The 6,037-nt window shown below is 53.2% G+C and overlaps 1 non-coding gene across 1 annotated transcript; it reads right to left on the bottom strand.

The window, feature by feature from the left end:
- Positions 1-340: 340 nt before the first annotated feature.
- On the bottom strand, positions 341-422 carry TRNAS-CGA. Its single transcript has one exon. It is a non-coding gene; the product is annotated as a tRNA-Ser (tRNA).
- Between the last annotated feature and the right edge of the window lie 5,615 nt (positions 423-6,037).

Genomic DNA, 6,037 nt, shown 5'->3' on the forward strand with positions numbered 1-6,037 from the left:
TGGGGAAGGAGGCGGAGCAGGGGCAGGAAGAGGCAGAGAGAGGGAGGGGGCTCGGGGGGAAAAGGCCCAGCGGGGGTGGGGCGCAGGCCTTGGGGGAAGAGGCGGAGGGGGGATGGGAGGAGGCAGCGCAGGCCATCGCGTTAAGAGGCAGAGCGGAAAGGGGTGCAGGCTGGGCCCCCACTTCTCTGGAGCTTCGCTTCCAGCACTCGAAAGATGACAATGGGCCCACGGAGGGGTGACTCGCTCCACATCCCCAGTGTTCCCCCCTGCATGGGCGGCCGTTTGGGGGAGGCTCAGCCACCCCGGCCTCTTAGACGGGCTGTGGCTAAAACACTGGCCTTGCTGTGAGCAGGATTTGAACCTGCGCAGGGAAACCCTCTTGGATTTCGAGTTCAACACCTTAGCCACTCGGCCATCACAGCTGTGAGCAAAGCAGGCCCCTAAGGCCAGAGAAACGCCCAGGCCTGACGTCATCTGAACTGCAGAATTCAAACAGCAAACCTGGCTCCCAAAGCACCAGGGGGAATTTGGGGCTCTCGGTCCTTCGCCGTGTGGTTAAGCATCAAACCAGCACCCTCCTGTGGGGTCTGTCATTGTTCCTCTCCACACTGTAACGATCGAGACAGGGAGAGGTCAGACAGTGAGGTAGAATCCAGCTCTGCCCCCCACCAGCTCCCGGCTCTATCCGCCAATGGACTGACTTTCTCGCTGGATTAAACTGTTTGTATTGGACTCTTTTCTCTATGTATAAACAGGACTAAGCCACGACTGGACTGTCCGACAGGAGAATGGGCCATGGCTCCCTTCCCCTGGACCCTGGATTTCTCACCACTTCAGAGAAACTTGTTAGTGGAAAAATGAATCACATTCAAATGACTGCAGATTATGAACTGTTTGCTGTTGCCTTGGCACATGGCCCCACCCAGCCTTTTCCCCTGAGTCAGGAATGATAATTTATTGGTTCACTCTGATTTGTTTCAGTTTTATGTTAGCATCTATTGCCACTAATTGGTCGGAGCCCGTCACTTCCGGAAATCCGAAACGTTTCCCCCCTAGCTCCCTTCTCGGTACCTTTGATTTTCCTCAGTCTCCTTCAGAGCACTGGTTTTCTTGGCACCAATAACCAAGACTAATTTCCAGATCAGGAGACGTGTCCTCCAGCTGCTGGAACTTCCCTGTTTCACACCTAGAAAGAAACAGGTTTTTCCCCATTAATCATTATCATATTTTATTGTCGTATTTTACTCTGAATTTCTTGCCCGTGACAAATGCTGAATTGAGGGACTGGAGAATGAGTCTCTGTGTATCCAGCCACAGAATAGCTGCAGCCCCAGCAATGGCTGTGCAAGCTTCCCCGAGGTGTCCCGTCAATGTGCTTCACCCCGATTTACCGAGACCAGCTCTGGGGACAGGATGAGTTCGGTCCCGTGGGCAATTCACTCCTCGGCCTCCATGCTTTGATGGCCAATAGATTCCAGTGTTCCTGCTGGTCATTGTTCTGTGGCCATCTGCCCACCTGCCACTGGACTGAGATCAGCTCCCCTCACACCAGCTCATTCCTCACCGGTCTGTGAATGGTCACCACGTCATACAGACGTTTGTTCACTCCTGCCGGGGGCAGAAGAGAACCCAGTGCCCTGGAGGTGACAGGCCCGTACTGTGACCCCAGTCAGGGCCATCATCCCTGCCCTGAGGTGGTGGCTGCTCTGGGGAGCTCACGCTGGCACCGGTGCAGTGGCCCCGCCGTTAGCTCTCGAGTGTAGCCGCTGAGACTCCCCACCCCCAGCGAGAGCCGTAGCCATGTTGGCAGGAGAAGCTCTCCCAGTGACATAGCCCTGCCCACACCGGCGCTTGGGTCAGTGTAACTGTGTCACTCGGGGGTGGCTCATTCACACGCCTGAGCGACATACGTTCTACCGACACAAAGGGGCGTAGATGCAGCCTGAGCAGAGAAGCGATTTAGAAAACAGATTTAGTTTCGTAGGAAATGCAGAAACCCGGGTTTGTAATAAACCAAAGGAGATTCCGACCCACGTGTCACCTTCACCACATTGCAGTTGTGCCCTGGGACAGTTGTGTTGTCTCAGCCTGTGGCCAGACTAATGGCGTGTGCAGGGGGAGGAGCCACACCCCGTCTATGGGGCTTCTGACATCCTAGAGGGGAGAAAGGAGAAAAGACGCTCAGTCCCCCATGCCACTCACACAGGGGGCGGGAACTTCTGTGGTCATTTAAACAGGCTCAAGGGGCCCGAAAGAGTGAAAGGTGTTAACGTGCCCCTGTCACGGTCCAACACTGAACGGGTGAAACAAGGCTGGCGGTTTGGTAGAGAGAGACTTCAGCCCGCTTAGTCCCATTGCAAACACACCTCTCACATCCCTCCTAGTGTGTTACTGAAACACAGAGAGAAACGGAGACAGAGTTAAAGCAATGGAAATGTAAAGTAGTCAGTAAGGCTTGTCTTTAACAGCATCCCCTGTGCCCTTTCTCTTCAGCTGGGAGTGTTTTTAGAAGGAAAGTTCCTTATGTGACAGTCTCTTGGATGGTTTTGAAGAAGGTAACAGCTGTCCTGGGGAAATCAGAGAGATCAGCTGAGATGGGCTGGAGCTGTCATTGTTGTGGTGTCTCTTGTTAAAGTCCAATCCCATTTCCTAGGTGGCAAGATAAGGCAAACGCACCCAAACGGGGAAAGAAGAGAACAGCAAAGATAGAAGATGTAGCTTCTGGCTCTGGCTCTGCTGTTGACTTTGCGGCTTCACTGTCATTAGCAGTAGGCAGAGGAGCAAAAGCCATCTCTCACTGTGCCTTAGTGGGTCACAACTCAGAATACCAAATTCAAGCCAAAGTGCTGAGAAATGGGGCAGACATACCCCCAAAATGGTGATTTTGCTCCCATAAGATAAATCAAACCAGCAACAAAAGTTAACTTCTGTTTCACCACACTGGCTACCAAGAAGTCAGAAAAGCAGCCTCCTTAGTCATTCCAGGCTTTATATCGCCACCAAAACCACTGAAATTACTGATGAGTGGTTATTGGAACCCAATTTCATCAACCGAAAGGGTTCTTCTGATCTTAAAGGACCAGCCACATACCCAGGTCAATAATATACAACTCAGATCTGAGCCCAGTAATCATGCTGTTGCCAGCCCTTTAGTATCTAAAATATAAAGGTTTATTTCTGGAAAGGAAGGAAGGTGAGAGTTAAAATTGGTTGAAGGAATCAAATACATACAAGAATTGCAAAGTTCTTGGATCACGCTTGTAGCAGTGATGGAATAAACTGTTGGCTTTTTAAGTCTCTGGTTGCTTCTGAATCATTGGACGGTCCTCAGTCCTTTGGTTAGAACGCTCCCATTAGTATAAGGTCATCATCAAGAGGTCTGAGCAGGAAAGAGGCCAAATGGAGATGTGTCTAGGGCCTTTTATAGCTTGTGGATGGAAACCCCCATTGTTTCAAACAAAGCCCTCAGCGGAGAGAGTGGAAAATTACAGGTAACAAGATGGTGTTTAGAGTCACATGGGCAAGTCCCACATCCATGCCTGATTTCGCTTAGTCACAGCAGAAGCCATGACCTAGACTCCAGATGGAACGTTCCCAGGCAAGTCCATTGAGAGCAGATAGGGGTGTGACCTTATCTAATTGAACTATGACCATATAGACCATTATTGCAACCACTGTCATATAGTTGCAACAAATCTTGTACAAAGATGGTGAAGTGAGGTGTCTATGAAAAGGTTGTCATTTGCTGGTTATGCTTATGCTGTCTGTATGTGTGTATCATTCTTGTATTTGAAGTTATAAATATTGGCTCTGTACTTGTATTTCACTGTTTGCTTCTGAGTTGTATCAGTGAAGCATTTGGCCAGCTTATTGAGAAAGGATTAAGCTTTTCACTTCAGAGAAAAAAAAATGTATGAAGACAGTTTTATAAACAAGTAGGTAAAGACACAAACTAAACCAACACCGACTGTGACACCCCCCACCCGCCCAAGAAATAGAAACACAAACACTAAATGCTGAGAACCTGCACTGATGGGCTCAGTGTGCAGCTTCCCCCTGGGTTTATATCTGGTGCCTCCCTCCTCTCACTCCCCTCTGCACAACGTCAGGTTCCTCCTCGCTCACCCTCCAAGGCGCAGCCCCAGCAGGGGAGGGGGGAGAGAGGCAGTTTCTGCAGCCCTCACAGCAGGTCCCAGCAGCCGGGAGAGGAGCTGCCAGGGCATCTCTGCTGGGTCCCAGGCACTCAGGGCAGAGGAGCAGCTCCCCAGGCTGGCGTTGTAAATGAGAGACCAGGTGCTCTCATCTCTGTGACCCTTTTCCTCTCCAGACCATAGGCGCCAACTTCCCCCAGTGCCGGTGGGTGCTCGCGCCCCCGGGCCCCACCCCGACTCCACCCTTTCCCCACCCCCACCCCACCCCCATTCCAACCCCTTCCCCAAAGTCTCAGCCCCCTCCCTGCCCCATTGAACCCCTTCTCCAAATCCCCGTCCTGGCCCCACCTCTTCCCCGAGCGTGCTGCCTTCCCCCTCCTGCCCCCTCCCTCCTGGCCGAGCGAAAACAGGTGCAAGTGATGGGAGCTGGGGGGGAAGCAGGCACGCGGTGCGCTCAGGGGAGGAGGCGGAGCGGAGGTGGAGGTGAGCTGGGCGGGGGGGGAGAGCCGCCCAATTTTTCGGAGCACCCACGGAGTCGGCCCCTATGCTCCAGCCTCTGCCATCTGAGCTACAGCCAGCTGGGGAGCAGGGGGCTGCAGCCTCTGTCACCAAATGTGAATGTACAAAAGTGGGTCCCATTGCCCAGGCTGAGAGCTGCAGTGACGTCTCTGCTCGGTGTCAGGCGCCCAGGGCAGAGGCAGCTCCCTGGGATCCAGGCCTGTCCCAGCCAGACCAGGGCTGCTGGGGAGTGTGAGAAATGGTCCCCGCCTCCCCCAGGGCTGAGCTCTGCCCCTCACGCTCTGATTCTCTCTGTCCCCAGTGACGGTGACTCTGGATCCAGACACGGCTCATCCCCAGCTCGCCCTGTCTGAGGATCGGAGACATGTGAGATGGGGACACGCCCGGCAGGATCTGCCCGACAACCCTGAGCGATTTGACACTGAGCTCTGTGTGCTGGGCTGTGAGGGATTCACCCTGGGGAGACATTGCTGGGGGGTGGAGGTGGGGGATGGGGAACGCTGGGCTGTGGGGGTGGCCAGAGAGTCTGTGAGGGGGAAAGGCTGGATCGGTCATAACCCTGAGAGGGGCAGGGGGGGCAGGTTTGTAGAAATGTTGGTGGTGCCCAGAACCCGCTCCGCCCAAACTCTGCCAACGGCTCTGGGAGGGAGTTTGGGTGAGGGAGGAGGTCTGGGGTGCAGGGCATGGTAGACTCACACTGGCCTATGCTGCTCAGTAGAACTGGCAGAGCTGCTGGTATTCCCTAGGTAGACTGGCACAGGGCCACAAGCACAGACTGGTGAGATCCCATCAGCCTGCAGACCTGGGATGCCCAGCACACAGTCCGGAGCTCATGCAGGAAAAAAAGGTGCTGCTCCTTTAAAAACCAAACAGCTTGAAAGAAAGAGAGAGAAAAGAAAATACCGAGCAGAAAGAACAGCCTTGAAAATAGATGCTATATTTGCAGTCCGGCAATGTGAGAATTCCAACCAATTCAATGATAGTGTAATAATCAGAACACAGAGAAGAGAGTGTCCAAAATCTGCAAGAATAATTTAAGGCCTCAAACTAGTTTTTTTCATGAACAAAGGGACTGATTTAAGTGATTGTGTTTTCTTTCCATAATATTGAACAGTTTTATTCCTTCTCTCTCTACTTTCCTTACCCCCTTTCCCTGTCTTTCACCCTCCATTTCCTTCCAGCATCTCCCTCCCCAGAAAAGCCTCACGTTCCCTTTCCAGTCTTCAGCTTCTCCTCTCCCTACCATAGGCACCACCTTCTACTGGCGCCAGTGGGTGCTCAACCCCCCTCGGCCCCGGCCCCACCCCAACTCCACCCCTGCCCCTCGTCCAACTCCTTCCCCAAATCTCCGCCCCCGCCCCGCCCCT

This window comes from Mauremys mutica, chromosome 10, assembly GCF_020497125.1.
Source record: "Mauremys mutica isolate MM-2020 ecotype Southern chromosome 10, ASM2049712v1, whole genome shotgun sequence".
NCBI lineage: Eukaryota > Metazoa > Chordata > Testudines > Geoemydidae > Mauremys > Mauremys mutica.